Here is a 10,767-nt window from a genome sequence, read left to right on the forward strand (position 1 = left end):
GCCTGGAGGTTTGACATCCCAGCTCCAAACACTTGATGTCAGTATTAACAAACCCTTCAAAGCTGCCAGGAGAGACAAATGGAACCAATGGATGAAGTCTTCTGGAGACAATTTGACACCAGCAGGAAGAGTGAAGTTTGTACCTGAGTGAAAAGATCCTGGGATAAGATCAAGATTGAGATTGCTGTCAAGTCATTTAAGAAGTGTGGCATTTCAAATGCCATAGATGGAACTGAGGGTGAGGCAATATATGAAGACAGTGATTCGTCATCAGACACAGATGAGGACAAGCTAGTGGATGGGAGCTTTGACAGTGATAAGGAGTTGTATGAATTTTATGATAAATAAAACATGAGTTCAATAATTTTATGTAATACATTTTATTTTTCAAATTTCAGGCCCCAAATTTAAGATATGTCTTATACATGGGGAAATATGGTAGTTTCTATAACTGAGTATACCACATTGCTAGGGATGGTCTAGGATGCTGTACAGGTTGTATTTGGGGAAAGATGAGTTAACTTATACATATTAACCAGAAGGCTAAATCCATAATTCGGGTATTTGTCATAAGGATCTGACCAATAGTGGGGCTTAAAAGGAAAATCAAAAGGTGAATTTGGCAAACATTAAAAAAAGGAGATGACAGTGGATATAGAGAAACATATCACATATGACATATAACCCCAACAATTCTTTATAAACATAGAGAGGCCTATAGAAGACTACAGGGGTCTTCAAGTTAAGACACAGTTCCATTCCTATGACAGTGATATAACCCTAATTTAGGTGTACGTTGAGACTTTCACCTTTAACAGTCCAAAATGGCATAGTAAGCACACTGGGGGACACCAAGTCCCTCACTCAAATGTTGTGTTACTGCACATTCTTCAGCTGTGCACAACCAAACTAGTTCACCCACATAGTTCGTAAGTACAAAGCTAACGGCAGAAGCCAAAACACTCATGTCTCAATTTTTAAAAGCTTTTATGAGAGTGAGCCTCCCAAACTTGAAATGTCATATGTTGAGACTGTCATAACCCGAGGACCCCTTGTGTGAGAAAACTACAGAGAGATATGGAGAAATGAGGGCTGGGGCAGAAAAGTGGAAGTGTGTTATAGTCTGATTTTTTATTGTATTTCAAGGCAGGAACTATTGGCACTCAAAACTCTTTCATTGGCATTAAACAAACATTCTAGTTCTGAGAAGCTTTTCATGTAGTTAGGCAAAAATGCAACATAAGTTGTATGAAAAAAAACAGAAATAAAACTAAATGTAAAACCTGTATAATGAATAAATTATATTTTTATCACTAATAAGACTGAAAATAATAGAATAACACAGGAAGTGAGGGCAGTGGATTAGAATGCCACAAGTGGAAGCAGGATGCTGCATCTCGAGTTCTGTGCTGAGAGATTAGGGACAGAGAAGGGGGAACTGAAGTGGAACCAGCCAGTGGGAATCTGCTGGGGTGTCAGAACGGAGCCTGAGGCTGGGACACAACAGAGGTAAAAGTGATACTAAGTGACAAGAACAGCAGTTAGAAAAAGCCTGTCTTAAAGGGAGATTTGCAACACACAGCCTACAATTACTAACTAGTGAATAAAATGGAGGCAACCTGAAAGTACCGTTTCTCCTGCTTTCTAACATGAGCATTATTTTGTACTCGTGACCTGTTTGCTTTTGTCCTATTCTCTGCAGCAATGGAGTTCTAGTCAGCACACTCCATGCTATTAAAAAACAGAACAACACTTCTCTTTGACAGTATCACTTGTTTGAATTGTTATAGGAAGTTTTACACTTGGGGAATATTTTAAATTAACTATAAGCAGGCAAAATTCTGTTTTTTAATCTGTACAGTTCTCATGGTGGGGAGGGCAAAGGAGGGTAGGAAGGTAGCAAAAAACAAAGTAATTTAAAAATATTAAGCTACTGTACAAATGATCACAGAAATAGGATTGTGTTTAAAAGTAAAAGGAATAAGTACATGCCTAATCAAGAAGGCAAATGAGCTAGCTATGCAGAGCATAGAATGGAGCTTTAGTACTAGTATCTTAAAATAGATTATAGCTACAAACCATGTGCTCTCTACCAAAAGGTATTAACTTTTTAAGCATTGTAGCATGTAGCACAATGTTTAGGTTTGAAAGTACCTTCAAATCCTGACTTTTCCACTTACTATTTCGAAGACAAAAGTTATTTAATTGCCCTGTGCTCTAATTGCCTCATCTATGAAATGAAGGTAATATTATCTACCTCAGCCAGTTGTTGTTAGAATGGATTAAGATAACTAAGTCACTTACCACACTGACCTATAGCAAGAGCTTATTAAGTGTAATATAATTACTATTAAGAGGATTTCTTACCTGACTGGGGGTGGCACAGTGAATAGAGTATTGACCTGGGACACTGAGGTTGCTGGCTTGACTGGGAGATCATCTATATGATCCCAAGGTTGCTGGCTTAAGCCCAAAGGTCACTGGCATAAAGCCCAAGTTTGCTGGCTTGAGCAAGGTGTTGCTGGCTTTACTTGAGTTCCCCTCCCCCAACCCATCAAGTCACATCTGAAAAGCAATCAATGAACAACAAAAGTGATGAACTATGAGTTGATGCTTCTTATCTCTCTCTCTCTTTCTAAAAAATTAAAGTTAAAAAAATTTTTAAAGATTTTTTTCTACCAGATTGAAAAAGGACTTTGGTAAGTACCTTTCTTCCATATATATATATTTGTATTTTTTTGAAGCTGGAAACGGGGATAGACAGACAGACTCCCGCATGCACCCGACCGGGATCCACCCGGCACACCCACCAGGGGGCGATGCTCTGCCCCTCCGGGGCGTCGCTCTGTCGCGACCAGAGCCACTCTAGAGGCCAAGGAGCCATCCCCAGCGCCCGGGCCATCTTTGCTCCAATGGAGCCTCGGCTGCGGGAGGGGAAGAGAGAGACAGAGAGGAAGGAGAGGGGGAGGGGTGGAGAAGCAGATGGGCGCTTCTCCTGTGTGCCCTGGCTGGGAATCGAACCCGGGACTTCTGCACGCCAAGCCGATGCTCTACCACTGAGCCAACCGGCCAGGGCAAATAATATTTTTTAAATGAAGAGGATGTGTGTAGTAATGTGCCCTTTGGTTCTCTTTGGATGACCCTTGAGAAAGGATTATCAGTCATTGGCATTTTTAAGTTCTTTTTAATTTCTTATTTTATTAACTTTGAAAGACATTTTAGGTCTAATATGTAATCAATATTTTCTTATAAATGATTATATTCTTTCCTTTACACCATGAACTTTTAGGCTACAGTATGTTCTACAACATTGAGCACCTGCCATGTTCCAAGGCCTGAAGCAATAATAGGGTTTCACATGTGCTTTCTCTGCATGGTATCAACACAACTGCTTCCCTGGTAAGAAATAAAAAGTCCACTTATAATTCAAAGTAATAATTTTAAGAATACAACTAAAAACTATGAAATTATTTTTGTATTAGACTAACCAATATCGCTTTAATTGTTGAAACAATTTACCTATGCAGATTTTTTATAACATGTATGGAATTTCAAGTTATATCATAGTACCAACAAAAAGATTATCCCAATTATATGTACTAACAAACAGTACTATTGTATCATGTCAAGGGATTTTGGATATATGGAAATACAAGCCACATAGATCCATAATGTAAGAAAGATCAAGACCTTGAACAGTACCCTCTTTCAGCATGTTAACACTGGGCTGTTGTTTGCATACAAAACTGCCACCCACTAACTCTAGGGGAAGCTGTTTGAGTTGTTTCCTACAAAATATTCAGTTGAAGAAGAAATAAAATGCAAAGAACTTTCAGTGCATGTTGAAAAGTTTTAGGGACAAGAAAGTGTGGAAACACATGCACTATGTTATACATTCATATTAAGTCCTGTCACTCATATTTCCCAATAATTCTCTCAACTTAATCACAAAACATATCCTGACCTTTAGCAATTAACAGAGCTGAAATGTTAACCTTCAACATTTTGCAAAATTTTTCTTAAAACACTTCCTCTGGAAAACACATAGCTCAAAGTGCTAAAATTGTCTCCTATAATAACCACAGCAGGATTGTAACAAACCGGCTTTTAAAAACCAAATAAAGCCTTCCGTGGGGGCAGCTCACCACTTCCCCTTTTTTAACATACAGGAACTAATTTAGCTGAGAAGATAAAAGCATGAGCTGCCTACAGATGTACAAGGAAACTAGATCCTAGAACATAAAATGTCTCAGTGCAGGGCGGTCTGGATATTTTCTGTAATGCCTCCTCTGACTTCGATTGCCCACAAATGAAAAGCAAGAAGTCTTAGATCTGTATATATATTGTAATGAAGTAGAAAGAAGGAAAAGCACACCAAATTAGTTTCAACTATAATTACCTATATATGTTCCAATTAAGTAATTCTACACCAATTTTGAGTCTAATAAATATCAAGAATTCAAAACTAATATGAGAGACCTAAACTTACTGTTATATTCATTTTATATATAATATATACATATAGCAAATCATTATGTTGTATATACCTTAAACTTATACATAGTTATATGTCAACTATATCTCAATAAAACTGGAAAAAAATTTCATGCTAAAATATAAGAAAGATGAAAAGGTACTTTAAAACTACCAATTATGTAAAAAGAATAAAGAGCCTAGAGTGTTCTGTCATATGACCAAACTTTCCCCTTTCTTTCATGGAAAGAACTCATGAAATACTATCTCTTATTTAATCCCTTCTTTCTTTCAGAAAAGTGGTCGTTTGATCTCATTCTAGGTGATCTAAACATGCATATTGATTGTGACTTTCTCACCAAAAAACCTATAAAATATAAACTTCTCAACTTTATTTGTTCACTTTTCTGTTTATCAACTCAATTATATACTTGTAGGATATATTGTGTGTACACTGGTAGATTATAAACTGCAAGAATATTGGCTACAAACTTCATTAACTTAACATATACATTTTCTAACAGTGTCTTCATGTGATAAATGTTCTGTAGTTTTTAATATAATGACAAGAGTGGAGGAAATAGCCTGAACTGTGATGGAGCAGTGGATAAAGTGTTGACCTGGAATGTTGAGGTCACTGGTTTGAAACCCTAGGTTTGCCTGGTCAAGGCACATGTAAGAGGCAACTGATGCAAGTTGATATTTACACTCTTTCCTCCCATCCTTTCTCTCTCTTTCTCTCTCTCTTTTCTTTCTCTAGAATCAATAAATAAAATTTCTAAAAATAATTTTAAAAAAAAGATAGTAGAGGAAAGACAAATAGATAGGCAGGGTGCAATTTTGGCCACATACCCTGGCTTGCAGTGAGCAGTTTTATTGGACTATTTGTTAAGAGTATCATCCTGCCTGACCTGTGGTGGCGCAGTGGATAAAGTGTCGACCTGGAAATGCTGAGGTCCCTGGTTCGAAACCCTGGGCTTGCCTGGTCAAGGCACATATGGGAGTTGATGCTTCCAGCTCCTCCCCCCCTTCTCTCTCTCTGTCTCTCTTCTCTGTCTCTCCCTCTCCTCTCTAAAATGAATTTTAAAAAAAAGATGATCAAGGTCAGCCTGGATAAAAAAAAAATAAAAAATAAAAAATAAAAAAAGAGTATCATCCTGAAAAACAAGGTTGTGGGTTTGATCCCCAGTTGGGGCCCACACAGGAAGCCACCAAGGAATGCATCACTAAGTGGAACAGCAAATGCTCCCTTTCCCCCTCCCTTCTCTCCCTTCCTCTCTCTGTCTCTCCAAAAATCAATAAAAATTCAGTCCTGGCCAGACAGCTCAGTTGGTTGGAGCGACATCCTGGAGAGTGGAGGTTGTTGGTTCGATTCCTCGGTCAGGTTATGTACAGGAGCAGTTCAATGTTCCTGCCTCTCCATCTCTTTGCCTCTCTAAAAAATAAGTAAAGAAAAAAAAAGGTACAAGAGACAAACGGGCAAAGTCTATTTTTTAAATAAAGAGAAAAATGTGTCATTTTATTAGTGAAGCTTTCATATTTAGATGCAATTTGGCAACATTTTTTACTCTATCTCTGTCACAAATCATTTTTGAAAGATGAAATGTGAACACCAAATTAGGAGAAAATGTGTATGCAGGACTGATCATATCAGTACACATGAGTGCTAGGCATAATATAAAGTAAAAGATGAACATTTCAGCATCTTCCCCTTTCTGAAAATTACATATGTATACAGCACCCCATGCTACTTCCTGACTTCTTGGGATACGCCAATGTCGGATATCATTCTCTTCCTTCCAACCCACTCTCTTCTTCATTGTTGGAGGGAGATTGTGGGGAGATAAAGAGCTGTCATAGTTCTTTCTTATTCTTGTTGGCTCTAAGCAGGAAGAACTAATTTGTACTCTGCACAAAAATAGGTCTTACAAATTTTTTAAATGACCAAGCATTCTTTTTCTCCCACATCCACAACTTTGCCACATAACTTTGTAGATCCTCCCATTAATCAGTATACCATACTTCCTTTTCCCTTAAATCTGGATTGGTCATGTGACTTGCACTGCTCAGTGGTTCTTTAATAAATATGACATAAGCAGAGAGCTTCGGGCGCTTTGCACTTGGGACTTGCCTTGCTGTTGCTCTGGGAACCTTTCAGCTGCACTTAAATTAGCTCCATTAAATAAGTCTGTTGGACTACGTGATCAGGTATGTGGGTGATGTGAGTAGGCTTGCTGAATGATGTGAGATGTCCCATGTTATGAGAGACACCAAGGCCAAGCAGTCTGGTCACTGCAGTTAACAGTGAGCCAACCCTCTGATATAGAAATGAAGCCATTGGGAAGCTGGATGTGTCATCAGCTGACAACAGACAGAAGAATGAGATGTAGTCAGCTACCAAGTGATCTTATAATACCAACTAAATCACCAATACATGGACTCATAAGCTAAATAAACAGTTGCTGTTTTAGGCCATTATATTTTCTTGCAATTCATAACTCAGTGGAAGCTTACTGACCCCATAGGAAGGAAAATAGGACTTGTTTATTAAGGAAGCATTTCATTTCTCAGTATGGGTTTGGAGTTTGGTGTTCCTGAAAATTATTACTTGTGTTTGGGAGAGGAGAATATGGTGACTCTTAGCATGTTATAGTTTAATGTGTCTGCAGTTCACATGAATGAGCTAAATTAATGAGAAAACTATTTTACTTTAAGAGTGGAAAGATCAGCCCTGGCCGGTTGGCTCAGCGGTGGAGCGTCGGCCTAGCGTGCGGAGGACCCGGGTTCGATTCCCAGCCAGGGCACACAGGAGAAGCGCCCATTTGCTTCTCCACCCCTCCGCTGCGCCTTCCTCTCTGTCTCTCTCTTCCCCTCCCACAGCCAAGGCTCCATTGGAGCAAGGACGGCCCGGGCGCTGGGGATGGCTCTGTGGCTTCTGCCTTAGGCGCTAGAGTGGCTCTGGTCGCAACATGGCGACGCCCAGGATGGGCAGAGCATCGACCCCTGGTGGACAGAGCGTCGCCCCTGGTGGGCGTGCCGGGTGGATCCCAGTCGGGCGCATGCGGGAGTCTGTCTGACTGTCTCTCCCTGTTTCCAGCTTCAGAAAAATGCAAAAAAAAAAAAAAAAAAAAAAGAGTGGAAAGATCCTGAACTTTATACATTCAGGGATTGTTTCTATAGTTCGTTACTGGAGAAGTTTCTCTGATTGTGAGTACCCGAAACCACAAGGAGGAGTTGCAGTGTTCTCTCCTGAGCATGAAGCCGGCTCTTGGTGTTGCTTGTGCAACTGCCTTTTGCCTCTGATGATCATTCTTCTCTTCCTTTAGGAGAGTAAGAAGAATTGGGTGCAGTCTCAGTGGTAGAAAAAAAAAAAGAGTGGAGAGAGCTAGTGAGGGGTCCTGAATAGAGTGAGCAAAACCTAGAAAAAAATGAGGTAAGAGGTGGCTTATTAAAACTGGTTCCAGCCTGACCAGGCAGTGGTGCAGTAGATTAGCGTCTGACTGGGATGCTGAGGACTCAGGTTCAAGACCTCTAGGTTGCCAGCTTGAGCGGGTGCTCATCTGGTTTGAGCAAAAAAAAAGCTCACCAGCTTAAACCAAAAGTCACTGGCTCGAGCAAGGGGTTACTCAGTCTGCTGAAGGCCCGCGGTCAAGGCACATATGAGAAAGCAATCAATGAACAACTAAGGTATCACAATGCGCAACAAAAAACTAGTGATTGATGTTTCTCATCTCTCCGTTTCTGTCTGTCTGTCCCTATCTATCCCTTTCTCTGACTCTCTCTCTCTCTGTTCCTGTAAAAAAAAACAAAAAAAAACACAAAAAACAGTCCCAAACAGCACCCTTAGTCAGGTGCCATTAGTTCAGAAGAAAATCACATAGACATCTAGCTTAATAGCTGATAGGCTTATAAATTTCATTTACTTTAGTTAGGAAAAATATTCACCTGTCAAAACAGTAATTTTTAAATATCTCTCTACTATTAATTTAAAGGCATTCATGTATATTTAATTTTCTACACTAACTATAATATTTCTAAGATAATGTAGAACCAGGAGATACTATGTTATAAAACATAGACAATTCTAGGCCACTTTAAAAAAATAACAAGGAATAGTTCCCACATAGGTGCCAATTTAATTTACTTGATAGGAAATATGCTGCTTTAATTCTCACCTTTCTTCCTTCTTAGACATTCTTGTTCCACCCTTCTTCATGCCTTGTGAAAATTCCAAGCATATCACAAGATTAATAAGAAGATTTCTGAAACTTTACTTCTGAATGAGATGGACAATCTTTCATAGTCTTAATATATAAGAATCTGAATTAAGTCATTAAAAAAAAACATACATAGCAGACATTTTAAGTTCTCTAGAACAATAGCACAAGCTAAGTTAGCTCTTCCGAACAATCCATAGAACAGAGACAGTGACTGGTTGCTTCTTATTCATATCTCCGTCTCTCCAAAACTACAAATCCAGTCCTCTGATTTTGTCCCGGGGGATAAAGTCAAAGACTTTATCTCTTGCCTTTAGCATTAATTTAAAAAATGACTCAGACACCTCCTCAAATGTACAGACTTTTCTGAAATGGCACATGACAGATTTAAATGGGTATAATTTCAAAGCTGAGCAAAAAATATTAAATGTTCATACTACAGATTGAACATCTGAAGAGATTTTAGAGTAAGTTCCCTTTGAAAGTCCTGCCATAGACAGATAGTTTATTTTCATCACACATTTCGATTTTTCATTTCACTTTTGCCATTTTCACAGAGCATTCTGAAACTATTTCTCCTCTTGCACGTTGCATGTTAACATTAGATCTAATAGCAAAAACCACTTCCCCCCTTATCTTAAATATAAATATGAGCACAATCTGAATAAATTAATTTTATTTCCTTCCCATTGTGAAAGTTCAATCCAAATATCTATAAACAGAATGCCACGTTATCTCTCCCATATTTAGATTTGAACAATTCATTCTTCACAAATACAGATTTGAAAATTATTCCCACAAATCCTTTAAAGAACCTATTACATTTCATTTTGAATGACTGCAATTTGTTGGAACAGCAAACAGTAAGACTATACATATTTGCATATACACAGAAAAATTATATAATTCTATTTTACTAGCAGTTTACTAACACATTATACCAATTGCTCCTGCTGGAACTACAGAATATAGCCTTTCATAAAATGCTGAATTTTTTTGCAATATTTTTAGGTAATAGCTTTTAAATTCTAAAACTGGCTATAGTCTAGCACCAAGCCTATTGCTATCTAAGTAAAGACCACAGTTTCTCCTAAAGGGTCTTTAATGAAATTACCAAAATTTTCAGCAAAAGAGAGAAAACAGAAAAAGAAAATAAGAAAATAAAATAAAGAACAGTAAAAGAAAGAATTCTCTCCTAGCTTAATGATATGAGAACAGTACTGAGGCTTCCTTGGAAGTTAATGTAAAAGAAAGAAACTAACACCTCTTAAATTTATGTCTCTGCTCATGAACATAGATAAAAGTTATAAAGCAGTTACCAGGGGGAGGGGGGAAAGGAAGGGAGTAAAAAGGGGCCAATATATGGTGATGTAAAATGATTTGACTTTGGGTGATGGGTATACAATGTAATCAACAGTTCAAATGCTATAGAGATGTTCACTGGAAGCCTATGTACTCTTATTAACCAATGCCACCTCATTAAATTTAATTTCTAAATAAAAAAATTTATATCTCTGAAGTAAAAAGTAGATAGAGCTACTTGAGAGGAAACTGTATCTATGACCAATCACAGAATCACAAACTGTCTCACTTACATTAAAAGCATTTATTGAGCACACTAGGGACTTGGGATTATCTTAAGAAATTTATCATTTCAAGATGGTTTATAATGAACAGATTCCAGTTAGATAATGTGACTTACTTTGCACAAGAAAATCATAAAGAAAAATTGTGGACATTAAACAATATCAACTACAACAAAGAAAAGCATATTTTTAAATTAAGATTAATGCCATTGTAGTTTATGAGGTGGGGGAAAAAGAATTTAATTTTTTTTTAGCTTGTGCACATGAGAGAGAAAGAGAGGGAGGGAGAGACAAGGACAGACAGTAAAGAAGGTAGAGAGAGGAGAAACATCAACTTTAGTTATGGCATCTTAAGTGTTCATTGATTGTTTTCTCATATGTGCCTTGACTGGGGGGCTCCAGCCTAGCCTGAGACCTTGGGCTCAAGCCAGCGACTACAGGGTCATGTCTATGATCCCACATTCAAGCCAAATGAGCCCATGCTCAAGCCG

At 38.1% G+C, this 10,767-nt stretch overlaps 1 non-coding gene across 1 annotated transcript; it reads left to right on the forward strand.

Annotated features, from left to right (window-relative positions):
- Positions 1–7,613: 7,613 nt before the first annotated feature.
- Positions 7,614–7,833, forward strand: LOC136336838 (small nucleolar RNA U3). The gene has a single exon (XR_010731617.1). It is a non-coding gene; the product is annotated as a small nucleolar RNA U3 (small nucleolar RNA).
- Positions 7,834–10,767: the final 2,934 nt, after the last annotated feature.

Source organism: Saccopteryx bilineata, chromosome 4, assembly GCF_036850765.1.
Source record: "Saccopteryx bilineata isolate mSacBil1 chromosome 4, mSacBil1_pri_phased_curated, whole genome shotgun sequence".
Classification (NCBI taxonomy): domain Eukaryota; kingdom Metazoa; phylum Chordata; class Mammalia; order Chiroptera; family Emballonuridae; genus Saccopteryx; species Saccopteryx bilineata.